The following is a 16,288-nucleotide window of genomic DNA, read 5'->3' on the forward strand; positions in this document are numbered from 1 at the left end:
CAATGAATGTTCTATTGCTTTTGAATTTTAGGTCATATTTAGAAGGACCTTCCCTAGTCCATTATTATAAAACCTTGCTCTTAGGTTGATGGTTTTACATTGTATGGTTTAAGCCTCTGTCCCTTTGGAATTTATTTTGATATAAGTTGGGAGATGGCTATTTTCCCAACTCCATTCTTTCCACATGGTTTCTGGTTGTTCACAAACTATTTTCTGAATTATTTATCATCTGCTTATAAATTTGGAATGCCAACTTTAAAATGTCTAAATTCCTGTGTGTATTGGATCTACTTCTGAACTTTTTATCCTGTTTGCAATATTTATCCACTTGAATTGTTATAGCCTATTGAAATTTATGTTAGACTTGATCACCCCTTTATTATTCTTCATTCTCAGAATTTGCCTCAAAAATCCCCATTTTTCTTTTTATTTAAATTTAAAACATGTTTTCTACAATTTTTTTCCACAGATACAGTTTTCTGGATTTTTTTTATGAAGATTGTGTTAACTTTATTATCTCGGGAAGAATGAATATATTTTTAGTGTTGGCTGCTGCTATCCTAAAAGAAGCTCCTTTATTTAAATGTTCTTCCATGTCCCTCAATAGCATTTAAAAGTTTTCTTCTTATGCTGATTTTTTATTCGTGAAAAAAGTCTATTGTTCTTATGTATTTTATTCTTTTATTGCTATAATAAATGTTTCTTTCCCCTTCAGTTCGTATTCTTATTGGTAGTTTGTTTTTATATAGGAAGAGGAATGATTTTGTACTGGAGCCACCTTCCTAAATTTTTTTGTCATTGTGGTTTTTCAATTGTTTCTCCTATGCGTTTAGAGGTAAATATTGCCTTTTTTTTTTGGTTTGTTTGTTTTGTTTGTTTGCTTGTTTTTGAGACAGAGTCTTGCTCTGTCGCCCAGGCTGGAGTGCAGTGGCGCAATCTCGGCTCACTGCAAGCTCCACCTCCTGGGTTCATGCCATTCTCCTGCCTCAGCCTCCAGAGTAGCTGGGACTACAGGTGCCCGCCACTACGCCCGGCTAATTTTTTTTTTTTTTTTTTTTTTTTAGTAGAGACGGGGTTTCACCGTGTTAATCAGGATGGTCTTAATCTCCTGACCTCGTGATCCACCCGCCTTGGCCTCCCAAAGTGCTGGGATTTCAGGCATGAGCTACTGCGCCCAGCCAATATTGTCTTTAAATAATAAATGCAGTGGTTAGTACTTTCAGAACAATGTTGACTAATAGTGATGATGAGGACATGTGTGTCCTGTTCCTGTCTTTAATAAGACTGCATCTAATGTTTCTGCATTAAGCATGATTGGAGAGTATCTCTTGGGTTATATGTAATGCTTCATGGCCATCATTTTCTAAATATTCCATAATTTCAGGTTTGATCTTATTCTTTACTGAGTTGTTTACTAGAGAGTTTTAATATTTCAGATGATTATTTTCTAGTGAGTTTTATTTCAAAATTCTCTTATATAGTATGCCAAGCTGTTTTTCTTTTTAATTATTTCATCTTGTGCTCTGTTTTGTTTCTTATAATTTTAAAAGTTTTAATTTTTGTTCTAGTAATTATTTAATAACCATAACATATAATATGCTTAATCTTCTGTTCTTCAAGAGAGTATCTATCAACCCTCTAATATGAGCAATTGAAATTTAATTTGTCTGTCTTACATACTTCCTCCTATCATCCAATTTTAATTGTTTATATTATTTTAAAAAATTATATTTATATCTCTAAGTGCAGTTATTGCTTTGCTATTTAATATGTCAGGTTTAAATTGCCTCATTTGACCCCAGGCTATTAAAACAATTTTTTAAGAAGAAATAAGCAAACCTGTGTTTCCTTTTACTTTTTTTCCTCCCATCTCAATTAAAAAAAAAAAATCATACTGGCTGGGCACAGTGGCTCACCAGCATTTTGGGAGGTGAAGTACCTCACTTGGCATTTTTGGAGGCCAAGGTGAGTGGATTGGTTGACCTCAGAGCTTCGAGACTAACCTGGGCAACAAAGTGGGACCACATTCCTTAAAAAAAAAAAAAAAAAAAGAAAACAGAATTAAAAAAATATAATTCCTACATTGTCAGAGTTTAAAGTTATAAAGGTCTATTTTTTAATTTACAAGTCTCATATTCGTTCAAGTCTTGATCACATAGCTCCATGGTTTAAAATCCTTCCTGCCAGTTCTTTAGCCATAGTGACTCTATTTTTTTCTTGGTTGTCTGAAGTTACTTTTCTGATAGTTTCTTAATAAAGCTACTGAGATTTAAAATCTTTTTGTATATGAAAAAGTGATTGTTATATTACAGTCTGTCTGGGTTTAAACTTCTTCAGTCACATTTTATTTCCTAGAGGGTCTTCTAGGCACTGCTCCTCTGTCTTCTGGTATTGGTTTTTCTAAACTTTGAGACTAGTATTTTTTTCTTCCTCGAAATACTTGATCTGTTGCCTTGATCCCCACATTATTCTTTTTTTGCCTTTGAAGTTTAGTAACTTTCTGGGATGTCTCAAGGAGAATATTTTGATTTTCATTTTTCTTTTTCTTTTTTTTTTTTTTTTTTTTGAGATAGAGTCTTGCTTTGTTGCCCAGGCTGGAGTGCAGTGGCACAGTCTCGGCTCACTGGAAGCTCCACCTCCTGGGTTCACACCATTCTCCTGCCTCAGCATCCTGAGTAGCTGGGACTACAGTCACCCGCCACCACACCTTCCTAATTTTTTTGTATTTTTAGTATAGACGGGGTTTCACCATGTTAACTAGGATGGTCTTAATCTCCTGACCTCGTGATCCACCCACCTCGGCCTCCCAAAATGCTGGGATTACAGGGATGAGCCACCGTGCCTGGCCCAATATTTTGATTTTTCTATAATAATTTTTCCTTTGATGTAGTCTGTCCTTTTTTCCATAAATTCAAATATTATAATTTTGGCAACTTTTCTTGAATTATATCTGTATGTTTTCTTTTTTATTATTTTACTTCTACAGGGACAAACATTATACAGCTATTATGTTTTCTGTGTCTGTCTTACTTGTCAATCATTTTCTTTAACATTTTAAGCCTGTTTAGTCCCATCTTATTTTGTTTGCTTTTCCACATTCCTGTCATCCACGTCCCCATTATACTTTCAGTATCATTGGTTCTCTTTTGTATTACTTCTAGTCTAAACTTCATTTCTCCACCACCTTTTTTTGAAGGAAAATTTGTATTATTTTAATTATTTTTATGTACAGAAAACTCAACAGTGTATATTTAACCCAGTTTAGTGGAAGTTCTTTAGCCTTTGCCTTTTTGAGCTTGGCAACATGAGCCACAGACTTGGGACTCAGGACATTGCCTCCCCAGTGACAGTGGATCTCATCGTATCTGTCATTGTAATTGGTCCTGATAGCTTCCACCAGCTTAGCCAAAGCACCTTTGTCTTCTGAGTTAACCTGTGTGATGGTGACAGTGGTGCAGGTCTTCCTGTGGACTAGACGTCCGAGTCTTGCCTTCCCCTTGATAATGCAGTAAAGGACCCCCATTTTACAACACAGGGCAAGCAAGATGACAACCAGCCCGATGGGATCCACGTCATGTGCAATCACCACCAGCTGAGCTTTCTTGTTCTCCACTAAGGTGGTGATAGTGTTAACTCCTGCTCGAAGGACAGGTAGTCTGTTAGTGGGGACGTCCCCTTTGCCAGCAGCTTTCTTCTCAGCCTGGGCCAACAGCCTCTGATTCTTCTCTTGCTTCATCTCTGGCCTGTACTTGTGGGCCAGCTTAAGCAGCTGAGTACTAGCTGCTAGCAGTTAGTACTAGCTGTTTGGTGGTCCAGGGCTTGGGTGAACTGGTTAATCGCAGGAGGCACTTTCAGCTGCTTATAGAGAATGACTCTCTGCTGCTGCAACCTGATAGAGCGGGGTCATTTTACAAAGTGGGTGAGGTCTCTTTTGGGCTGGATGTCCTGTCCAGTGCCAAAATTCTTAGGCCTTTTCTCAAACAGGGGATTCACCACTTGCTAGACCTCCTGCTTCTTCATGACAGCAGGGGCCGGAGCCACCTTCTACCCCTTGGCCTTCTTTCCTTTTGGCATCTTGGGCAGCGGGAGGAGCTCCATTACCTTTTTTGTCCTACTTCTTCCCTTAACTCTTCAAGCTCATGGTTTGACTAATTATGTTAGTCCCCTGTACATTCTCTGATTGTTGCATATTACTTGAGCTCTTGTTTGTAGGGGCAATGGATTTGTTACATTTTCAAAATTTATAATTACATATTTTTTCTTGCTTTCAGTGGCTTTATGCCAATATTTTGGGGTAAATGTCATTTCACTTGCATTTTTTTCTTTCTTTTTTATGTTATATTTTTGTGATTTTTACACTAGTTCATTTTACTAAAGACTTTCATTTTTTTTTGGAACAAAGCACATTTTCTCTGGACCAGGTATTTTTAGGAGGCTAGTCTTACAAAGAAGGCAAAACTATGTTTTAGCCTTGCAAAAATTCTTATGGCTTTTGTAGGTTATTCCTTTAGATTTTTTTGATTTACTTCTTCTAAGCCAGCTGAGATTATTAGTAAAAGAATGATCCTAATGCAGATATTCCTTCCTTTCCCATACTGTAGGAGCTGCTTATTCCAGCACAACACACCATCTCAAAATTTAGTGGCTTAAAAAACAACAACCTTTTAGTAGTTATTGTGATCATGTTGGTCACATTCATTAAGTTGGTTAACTTTTAAGGTGGCTCATTCCTAAGTCTACAGCTGGTGGTGGTTGGCTGATTTAGGCTGGCCTAGGCTGGGAGTGGTTTTACTCTACATAGTTTTCATTTATCCCCTAAGACCAGTGTGTTAGTCCTAGTTTTATCCTTCTCATAGCAATGGCAGAGCTGCAAGAGAGTAAGGAGAAATACACAGGACTCTTGAGAACTTGTCTTGGAACTGGCACATCATTAAAGGAAATGACTTAGCTGAGCTGAGATCCCAAAGGTGAGGAAAGGACTTGTACCTTTTTAGTGAGAGTAACTGAAAAGTTGCATGAAGAAGAACATGGACACAAGGCTGCAGAATTGGGCCATTAACACAATTTGTCACCTTTGCCAAACACAGAATGCATTCTGCAGATATAACTTGATAGTTCTCTGCTTATTCCCATATTCTGTGTTTTTCATGACTGTTCTAACTGGCTCAAGGAATTTCCCACTGCCAGTCCATGCACTTGTTCCTTTAGTTTTAAGTAAGATGAGATAAATGAACGACTTAAGATGGTCCCACTTATCCTCCCCTCTTGATATTTGCATCCTTGTATAATTCCTTCTTGACTATGGGCTGGACTTAGTGACTTGCCTCCAAGAAAAATAGATAATTGGATGGCAATTGAAGATTAGGTTATTTAAAAACTGTCATTTCCATCTAGTTCCCAGTTTTTTTCATTGTCGTCGTTATTTTCTTCCTTGCTGTAATGAAGAAATCTGCCATATTTTCAGCTGCCCTGTGAAGGGGCCCATATGGCAAGGAACTGAGAGTGGCCTCAATATCCCACAAGGAACTGAAGCCTTTAATCTAAAGCCTTCAATCACATGAGTGGGCTGGGAAGTGGATCGTACCCTAGTTGAGACTTCGGATGACTACAGCGTTGGCTGACACCCTGATTATAGCTTACGAGAGATCCTGAATAGGGGAGTCAGCTAAGCCATGTCCAGATTCCTGACCTGCAGAAACTGTGAGACATTGAATTATGATGGTTAAACCACTAAGTTCAGAAATCATATAGTAGATAGCCCTAGATAGCTAAAAGCACATAGACCATTGCTTTACCTTTCAGAGTGTGTCACTTGGGTTGGAGAAGCATGTGCTGTTGGCTTTGCTTGAGATCTGCAGTAAAGGATGTCCTTTCTCAAGCTGAATGTCATTGCATTTGGCATGTCTTCTTTACATTGTGGGTTGGCGTTTGTTGTCTTGAAAAAATTGCTTAGAGGTTTATTAAAGAAAGAGTTCAACGTCACTTTTCTGTTTCTCATTTTACTTATTGAATTTGGGTAATTTTTTCACGCCGTTATAAAAATAAAATTCAAGTTCTGGCTTTGTCCTCTGCATTTTATTTGTATATGCCTCCAGAAAGTCCCTGCTTTAGACCTTTGGGATAATAATAACGTGAGAAACTTAATGAACCCTAGCCCAATGACTTAGTATGAAAATTATGCCAGCTTTGTGTGGTCCTGCTTTGACCAAGCATACTCCTTTCACAGTCCTGGTCTTAGATGTTCAACCCAAGAGGCAACAAATGTAGCCAAGAGCATGGGTTCTGGTATTAGATAGTCTATTATTATTATTTTTTAAACCGTAGCTCTGGCACTTACTACTGTGTGACCCCAGGAAACTATCCTCCCTAGATTTTATTTCCCGAGCCTCTGAATACTTTACAGTATTGAAAACTAATATTGACAGTATTATGAGGCTGATGAAATGAAATAATTTATACCAAGTTTTTAACATAGTACCTGCCAGATGGCAAGTCCTCAATAAATGTTAAGTATAATACAAAAAAATCATACATTTATTGAATACCTATTAATTGCCTGGTATTGTACTAGGTTGTGGGGATGCTAACATATATGTAACTTGGTTCATTTTCTGAAGGAAGTTATAGTCTTGTAAGTGAAATAATTTCTGTACAACATCATTGCTTCCAAACATTGTCAGGTACTTCGGTTCTGTCATCCTGATAAATTTCCCTTTCAGGTTTTATTTTTGAGAATATGCTTTGGTTTCCTGCCTGGTATCCCAGTAACTAACTCTAAGATAAGGAGACTTTTTATATCCGTAGGTCCTTCTAGGGAATAGCCAAATGAAAATTGCCTGTCTATCTGATCTCACTCCTGAAATCTATTTAAACTCTTCTCATAATATGCCCAGATCTTTTACAAAATTCTGTTGACGAAGCTTTTGGATGTAGAGGAAACATTTAGATATATCAGTTGGTTAGAGTGTATGAAGAAACTGCTGTCACTCTTATCTCTTTTGGCCTCTGATTGGCCAGAGCTAGCAGTCCATCTTCGGCAACCCACTCTAGCTACAGTTCCAGCCCACAGTCTAGGTCCCAGGGAGTCATTGATAACCTTGCTTCTCTCTAGATCTCTCCACACGTTGTGTGTGTGTGTGTGTGCACGCGCGTGTGTGTGTGTGTGTTGTGGGGTGTGAGTCAATGGCACCGTTATAGAATACCAGTCAGAGAAGTGGAGTAGAATGCAAAGCCAGATGAGAAGGTTGGTGAGACTAAGGCAGAAATAAGACCTGATTATGGTGGAGAGGTGGATAGTGAAGGGATTATCCATTGCAACTTTTATCAAGAATCAAGAGGGACAATTGGCATGAATGTGCAAAGTGAGTTGCTTTGGTATGAATAACAAAATCACCAGGCATACGCTATCCCTATAGACCTATCCAATTTACCTGGTAGATATATTTTAGAAAATAAAACTGTTTAGACTACCACCCTGCCAAAACCCAAAAATAAAAACAATGCCTCTTTCTGTTTAGGTCACAAAGTAAAGCTATTCAGAACCAAACAAACAAGGAAGCAAAAGCAAAAATTCTCATTATATCTACTTCTGTTTGCAGACACAGATGGGACTGTGTCAAGCAGGAAACTGAAGGGAGCTGGTGAGTTTCTGGAGCTCCTGGCCAAAGCTGGGAGATCAGGTGCCTGTGGCTTATTTTTGCTGGTGTTAATCTAGGATGCCTACGGTGTTGTCAAACGTATTTCATTAGTGTTTTTCCCTTATTAAATATGAAAATCATGTCAAAGGTAAATGTCAAGAGGCTATAAAATTACCCTTCTTATCTTCCGTACATTTATCAGTTGATAAATGGAAAGACACTGCTGCCAAAATAACTGAATGAATAATTTATAAATGACTGATGCATCTTGTATGTTGTTTCAGGCACAAAACAGTAGGACATCAATAATCAAAAGAAGTTGGATTAATTTAGCAGTATTTTGCCATTGATATTTTTATCTAAATGTTGCAGTCTAGACCTCGGTGGTCAGAGAAGCTTCTTTTCTACCATTTTTTTTCCCTAATGACTTGGAGCAGGGGGTAAAGGAGAAGGGGGCCCCCTCTTTTGCCTGAGAGCTCCCTTTCTCCCCCATTCTTTGATATTAAAGTAGTTAGCTTTGATGAATGAGAGTCAATCTATATATTCTTTCTTCCTCTGTGGACTTCCTCATAATACTTGTACCAGGGATGGAACAAAAGCTTCTCTTGCTTTAAAATCTCTTGATTCATATCAATCCTGAATTTGAACTTTCCCTATAGGTCAGTCTCCCTCTTTAATTGACATGAAGACAGTGTTATATTTAAAGTGCTAGTCTCTTTAGTCAAATTTTCTTACATGCATTTACAGTTCTGTGACATTGCAATCTCAGTCACCCTAAAAGGTCCTTTACTGTGCAGGTCAAGAACCTCAATTCTATTAATTCTGCTCCCTCTGGTTTAGGTACCTGGCCTGTCACCAACCAGAAAGAAGGCCTTGGAGGTTGCCTCACTGCTGCAATGAGCAGAGCTGAAAGTGTTCTCAGGGAAGGAAGGAAGAAAAAAAAAAAAAAAACTCACAAAACTCCGAAGTCGGAGGAAAATCGAGGGAGAAAATGTGTTTGCATTTGGAGGGCTCAACTTGGATCTTACTTCCGAAGCTGAAGGAGCCTCTTATTTCGGGCCATCTACTAGCAAGGGGACAGGGCCACACAGTTCACACCGTGATTTAGCCTGACCTGACTTTTCAAGGGTGGCCACTTGATTATGTTTTAAAAATTCCTCCCTGTGGCTTTGCCCACAAAACCTAGAGATCTGCATTTTTGCCTGTCCATTGTTGAGAACAGCCTTGCCTCGGGTCCCCCAGGCCCTGCCTGTTAGCCAGAGCCACCTCCGAGGATCACGACATCCCTCCCAACATCATAATTGGGCCGGCTCTCCGGGCGCCCCCCGGGCCAGGCCTACGCACCCCAGCCAGCCCACGCCTCCACAAGGGCTCCCCGGCTCCCCAGCCGGCCGGTTATCAGCAGCTCCGCGGTTAGCGAACCGCTGTGACTAAACGGAGATTGGGGGGCACTGCAGGTGAGGGATGAAAAGTGGTGCCCTCCCAGGGCACGGAGCCTATCTGCAGAATTGGCCCAGGCCCTGGAACTTCACAAACAGTGCAGCAGAAGGCTCTCTTGTTTGGGCATTTATTACCTGGAGCAAAATGTGCAGAGAGGGGAGATAATGAAGTACTTGACTAATTCAGTGTGATCCAGCTGGCTGAGCCAGAGGGGCTGGCTGCGGAGCCCGAGCCGGGAAGCTGAAGAACTCACTGCTAGCCATTGTCCCTAGGCACCTGGGAAGCCAAAACAAAGGAGTGCACAGATCAAAAAGAGAGGTATCAATAATAAAGGAGAGGAGATCAGGAAAGGAGCAGAAGGCGAGGGGGTGGGGCCTTCACTCCATTTTAAAGATTTTTTTTTTTTTTTTTCCATTTCATTTGATTTCCAAGTCAATCACTTTCCACTCTCTAGACCTTGGCATTCTAAATCCAGTAAGCTTTTTTGTAAGTTACACCCGTCTTTCTTTCTCTTTCTTTCTTTCTCTCTTTCTTTCTTTCTTTCTTTCTTTCTTTCTTTCTTTCTTTCTTTCTTTCTTTCTTTCTTTCTTTCTCTCTCTCTCTCTCTCTCTCTTTCTTTCTTTCTTTCTTTCTTTTCTTTCTACTTGCATATTTGTCCACGCATTCTGGCAAAAAAAAAAAAAAAAAAAAAAAAAAAGAGATATTCATTTCCACACACACAGCAACATAGATAGTGTTTCTGGTCGGGTTGGAGGTGCGCTTTTGGCCAACAGCTCTGGGACTGGAAAACGAATGTGACAAGAGGGTAGTTTTCTCCTGGGCTGCATGGAAGCCAGCTGCCTTTTGGCGTCCCCAGCCTTCTGTACCTGCTAATGGCCCCACGCTCTGCCTCTACTCACTATCTCATGCAATAAATAATGGATCTTGCATGTTCAAATGTGTTTAAACACTTTGAAGACCATCTGCTTCCACATACAATAAATAAAACACTGGGATGACTGACTTGAACACTATGTGTATTGTAATTGTCTTTTAAAATAGGCACAGCGTTCATCCTGGGTTCTGGAGCATGAATCCTAACTGTCCCATGGGACTTGCTGTCTTTCATACTCAGAAACAAGAGCCTTCCTAAACACTCAGAAACAAATGTGTCAGATGAGCTCTGGTAGGAAGAGTGAGTCGTGGGAGCAGAGGGAAGCTGCATTCTACCAAATGGGAGTTTGATTGATAAGGCCTATCACGTGTAGGTGATAGGCGGCAAGAAGGAACACAGTGAAAGTTCTGCTCATCTTTGCTTTTTATCTGTAACTCTGGGTCTGGTTTGAGGAAATGCAGTGAGGTATGAGGTCAGCTCCGAATCTTCCTTGTTTTCTTACTTTGTGCTGTCTTCATTTACTCTTTCTTTCTTTCTTTTTTTTTTTTTCTTGAGACGGAGTTTCCCTCTGTCACCCGGCCTGGAGTGCAGTGGCGCAATCTTGGCTCACTCCAGTCTCCGCTTCTCAGGTTCAAGTGATGCTCCTGCCTCAGCCTCCTGAGTAGCTGGGATTACAGGCTCCCGCCACCAGGCCTGCTAATTTTTGTATTTTTAGTAGAGATGGGGTTTCAACATGTTGGTCAGGCTGGTCTCGAACTTACAGGCATGAGCCACCGCGCCCAACCTCCCCTTTCCTTAGGAACCCTCATATTGTCTTTCTTTTATTCTCATCAAAAACTTTTCTTGCGTCCTTTAATCTTACTAAGGTGTAAATGACTACTGACATTTAAAGAATTAAGCTTCCCTTACCCCTGGACGATTCTTATTGGACAAATCATTAAACACAAGGGATGAATCTATGGGTTTAGAAGCATTAAACTTTAGGGCAGGGTTTTTGTGTGCGTGTGTGGCCCAAGACCCATCATTTTCTCCAAACATCACACAGGGTAGGCAGTTGCCTATATAATCCACATGGAAGGACCAATTCATAGGCCATCATCCTTGAAATTCTGTGTTATGCAGGCATTTTATGGTACTGAGCACATGTGTTAGTTCTGTTTGGCTTCCCTGTTTGGTCATGAGGAAAAAACCCAGCAGGAAATACAATATTCACTTTGGTTTTTTAAAGCTTTAGAGTATCACATAAACCTCTATTTTCATCAGGGTCTCAGGGCATTTTCTGTGCAAAAGAAAAGAGACCTACTCAATCTAGACCAAGGAGCTCTGACAGGAAGGAGCAAGCGTAAGGGAATGGTTGTTGGAGAATCCAAGACCCAGGGCTCTCTTGGTCAGAGGAAGGCACCACTGGCAAAACTCTGGCCTTAAGGGAAGAACTGGGACATATCCTCTCCTTCTTCCTTCTAAGATCCTGCTGGTGCCTCCCTTGGCCAAACTCACCCAGCAGCCAGAGGACAAGGGAATCTGCGCAATGTGGTCCACAGAGATGAACCTCACAGAAAATAGAAGGATGGGGCATGGATCTGGAGGGACAGACAATTGGCGAATTACAGGCACAATGTTCTAACCTGGTTTTGCTTGGGAAAAGGTGAGCTAGATGCTGGTAATCTATCCAGTATATTCCTGGACTAATAGACTGAACAAATTAAGTTGCTATTAATGGTGCAATTACGTTTTGCATATCAGAAAGTTGACAGACAGGCATGGTATTTCATACTGAACAGATCTAAGTGACTTTGATGAACTGTTTTTAAAATCATTAATTAAAGTAGTGGAACTTTTTTTACAGGTGAAAGTTGGTTTAGGAATGGACTTTTTCTTGTTTCTCAGTAAGTTTAACATTATTTAAAATTACCTGGATCCTTATACACTGTTGCCTTTGGTAGTATATACTCAAAAGATTCTCCTTAAACACATGTCCAGAGAGTATTTGCTATTGACACTGGGGAGAGATTTTCAGTCTTTTTTTGAACTGTGATTGGAATAGAGGCTGTACCGTGTGCTGAGTGTGCGCCACAAGCCAGTCCTATCAGCGCAGCAATTGTTTTAGAATGTCTGCACATTTTGTGATGATCATAATGGCTGATGGGGTATCAGCTCTTTTGTGGGATGATGCTTGAGTATTAGAATGATGACAATTCATGATACTTAGTGGAAATCAGTGAAGCAGTATTTGAAAGATTCAGTCTCAATCATATAGCATGAACTTAACTGTTGGAATACACTTTAAAAATACATACATGTATTTATGACCCTCACAATAGTGACATTTCAACCCTAAACAAAATATGCTAACTATGTCACCTGTGTTAATGCAGTTCTGCCTAGAGAGAAACAGACTCTTCCTGAGAGCGCTTACTGGGTGTTAAGACGTTCTGGGAAGTGCAGTGGAGCAGTATCTCAAGGGATTTCCTTCTACTGGCAGAGAAAGCAAACCCTTGGCTTACATATGCATCTCAGAGAGTAATTTTGTATACCCTTTGGAAGAGCAGTCTGTAATGAAACACACACACACACACACACACACACACACACACACACACACACATTCTGTCCATTCCAATTGCATTTTGTACGTGGAGTTTTATTTTCTACCTATCTAAATTATTATATAAACCTTTGGTGGAGTCTGTTTTGAGGTTGTGCTTTGCAAGCCTTAGTGAATGTCAAGTAGTAATTATAACTTTATTGTATTTGATAATAACAGCAATAGCCATAGTAATGGTAAAAAACAATCATCATCAGTATTTGTGGCTGTGCAATAACAGTGTTTGCAGTGCCGGGTAACTGCAGTCCAGCACCAAGTGGATGAGGCAAGCACTGTCTATCTCATCCTCACCAGCGCTGCACCCAGCTTGCTGCTACACCCTACCAAGAGGACCGGCATACTCCTGATCATTAAGGGATGGGTTACCTTGTTTTCCGCTGTAGTCCTAAGATCTGATGTAATTAGGACTTTATACATTCACATCCATTTCTAAATAAATGGTGTAAGAATTCCAAAGCTTCAATACTAAAAGAAAACAAGCATCTTTGCCAGTCCTCAAGTCCCTTTGTCACACTACTCTCTGTTCCCTGGGAGTCAGCAGGATATCCAAGCTGTTTTAAACAAATCTTTTGCTCATAGAATATTTGCGCCAAAAGCAGATTGTAAGCCATTGAGAGAAGTCTCCTTAAAGAGGAGATTTTCCCTTTCTGTGAAAAGGGCACTAACTTGTGTCTACAAAATTCCTATCTCACAATAGGACCCTTCATCCCACAGTAGCAGCATAAACAGCAGTGAAAAAGACCACAATTCACAGATCTTAGTGAAAGTCAAAGTCTATCTGTGATTTTGAACTAAAGGCAATTCCTATCATAGCTTAAGCTCCATAGTATTGTGACCTTGGGCCAATACTTTTCTATAGAACATGGGAAATGTTTTGTTTGATTGCAAAGTTGCCAGGTCATTGAAAAGTCATAAATGTCAGTTCTATTTTTCTCCACCCCTACCCAATGACTAAGCCTTTGAGGATATCTCTCTGGATATAAACTGAATAATAATTTTTTAAAATGTGGGTTTTACAGATATTGCTCCTCATTGAACTCGTGCTAAACTGGAGGCTTGTACAAATTGCTGATGCTCCAGTCACAAAGCCCTGTGATTTGGGGGCCTCCCAACAGCCAAGCTAACTACACAATAGCTACCGCTAAACTCCTTGGATAAACGTCTCTCTTGGCCCCAGTGTGGATGACTCCTATGCTTATCTGCTTTCTGGGGCTGTTACGAGGATTAATTAATGCTTGCGAAGAGCTATAATCACCTTGGATGAAAGGGCAGTAGAAGAATAATGACACTTCAGAGTAACATGGCACCTTTCATCTGAGGATCTCAAAGCACTTCACAAGTTTGAATTAATTAAGCCAAGGTAATTGCAAGGTATAATGACAATAACAATAATGATCATAATTATCCTCTACATTATCCTTAAGAACCTGATTTGAAATCAATTCCTGACACTTGCTCTGCCATGGTGCTGGTCTGCCTCTTGCTCTCTATGATTTGCAGCAGGAATGCCAGGGGGTCCATCCTTTCGTGTTTACTTGCCCCCTGCTCACTAGCAGTGTTCATGGCCTCTGCCATCACCATGGAATCGATGTGGGTTTTATGGCAAGAGGGACTTAGCATCCTGGCTTAGCACCTGTATTAGTGAGTTTTGCAAATAGAGGAAATAGGCTGTCATGGTTTAAATGTCCCTGATGAAGCTCGTGTTAAAAATTAATTGCCAGGCCTGGCACGGTGGCTCATGCCTGTAATCCCAACACTTTCGGAGGCTGAGGCGGGTGAATCACGAGGTCAGGAGTTTGAGACCAGCCTGGCCAATATGGTGAAACCCCATCTCTACTAAAAATACAAAAATTAGCTGGGCACGCACCTGTAGTCCCAACTGCTTGGGAGGCTGAGGCAGGAGAATTGCTTGAACCCAGGAGGCAGAAGTTGCAGTGAGCCGAGATCACGCCACTGCACTCCAGCCTGGGCAACAGAGTTAGACCTCATCTCAAAAAAACAAACAAACAAAAAAAACAGTTAACTGCTAATGTAATAGTCCTGGGAGGTGGGGCCTTTAAGAGGCAATTAGGTCATGAGGGCCCATTACTGTGTGAGTGGCTCCTGATAGAAGTATGAATGTGGTCTGATGTCCTCTCTGTCTTGCTTGCTCACTTGCCTTTTTGCTTTCCACTGTGAGATGACCCTTGCCAGGTGCTGACAGCATGCTCTTGGACTTCCCAACCTCCAGAAGTGTGAGCCAAATAAATTTCTTTATAAATTACTTAGTCTGTGGTATTCTGTTATAGCATCAGGAAACAGACTAAGACAGGTATCATTGAAAGGAATGCTTATTATGTATTAATTATTCTTGAAAGCATTCTGGATGAATACTTTATTACATAATTCTTGCACAAAGTAGTCTATGCTTATCTAGTACTTACTGTATCTAAGTGCTTTGTGTATATTAACTTATTTGACGCTCACAATGATGCCCTGTGAGAGGTACTATTATCACCATTATCCCTATTTCACAGATGAAGAAACTGAGGCATATAACAATTAGGTAACATACCCAGATCACAGAGTTTATCATGGCCAGGTCATGGAGCTGGTAAGTGGCAGAACTGGGAATTTATGACATAGGCAGTCTGACAGTAGAATTTGCACACATAAGCACTATACTACTGCTATTAAGAAAAACAGAATTAAATTTTTTTTTTTTTTTTGAGATGGAGTCTCTCTCTGTCGCCCAGGCCAGAGTGCAGTGGCGCAATCTCGGCTCACTGCAAGCTCCGCCTCCCGGGTTTATGCCATTCTCCTGCCTCAGCCTCCCGAGTAGCTGGGACTACAGGCGCCCACCACCTCGCCTGTCTAGTTTTTTGTATTTTTTAGTAGAGATGGGGTTTCACCGTGTTAGCCAGGATGGTCTCGATCTCCTGACCTCGTGATTCGCCCGTCTCAGCCTCCCAAAGTGCTGGGATTACAGGCTTGAGCCACCGTGCCCGGCCAGAATTATAATTTTTACACAAGAAAAGAAGTCAGTTCCTCAGCATCTTGTGAGACTATTTCTGTATTTTCCAGACCTTTTCCTTGGAGTAGGTAAAATCATGGCTTTGAAATTGGATCATCTAAATTCAAACCCCAGTTCTGCTACTTAGTAGCTCTATAAACATAAGCAAATTACTCAGCCTTTTAATGCCTCAGTTGCCTCATCTGTAAGAGGAGATAACAGAGCCATGTTCTCATAAAAGTGTGTGAGGGTTATATGATTTAATACACATAAAAGGCATAGAACCATGTCTGGCACATAATAAGTGACAGCTGTTTTAATTACCCACCCTTTAATAGATAACAGATAATTTAAATAGTGAATGTCTTAGAGACTGGGACATCAGTAGTTACGTTAAGATATAAATGAGAGTTCTTGCAAGGTATTCAGACTGATTTTTGTAGAGTCCTGTTGTGAACTTAAATAATTCTTCTAAGGTATTAAAGGTTAATTTTGTAAAAAGTAATTTAGAAATTTCCTTGCTTTTAATAGGTTTAGCTACCATTCTCTAGGGCAGAGGCTTCTCCAAGCTTTTTGTCTATTTCACCAATGGACCAATATGCGTTTGGAAATGGGCAAAAACTCCCATTTCCATTTTCTGATCTATTCCTCCTCGACAGAAAACATTTGAAGTAATAGCAATTAGTCCAGTGCTCTTTCTGTGATACCATATTTTTTATTTGTTTGTTGTTCCTGCTGCC

At 40.3% G+C, this 16,288-nt stretch overlaps 1 pseudogene; it reads right to left on the bottom strand.

Moving 5' to 3' along the window:
- Nucleotides 1–3,169: 3,169 nt before the first annotated feature.
- On the bottom strand, nt 3,170–4,074 carry LOC699658 (large ribosomal subunit protein eL8 pseudogene; annotated as a pseudogene).
- Nucleotides 4,075–16,288: the final 12,214 nt, after the last annotated feature.

The sequence above is a fragment of the Macaca mulatta genome, chromosome 4 (assembly GCF_049350105.2).
Source record: "Macaca mulatta isolate MMU2019108-1 chromosome 4, T2T-MMU8v2.0, whole genome shotgun sequence".
In the NCBI taxonomy this organism is placed as follows: Eukaryota; Metazoa; Chordata; class Mammalia; order Primates; family Cercopithecidae; genus Macaca; species Macaca mulatta.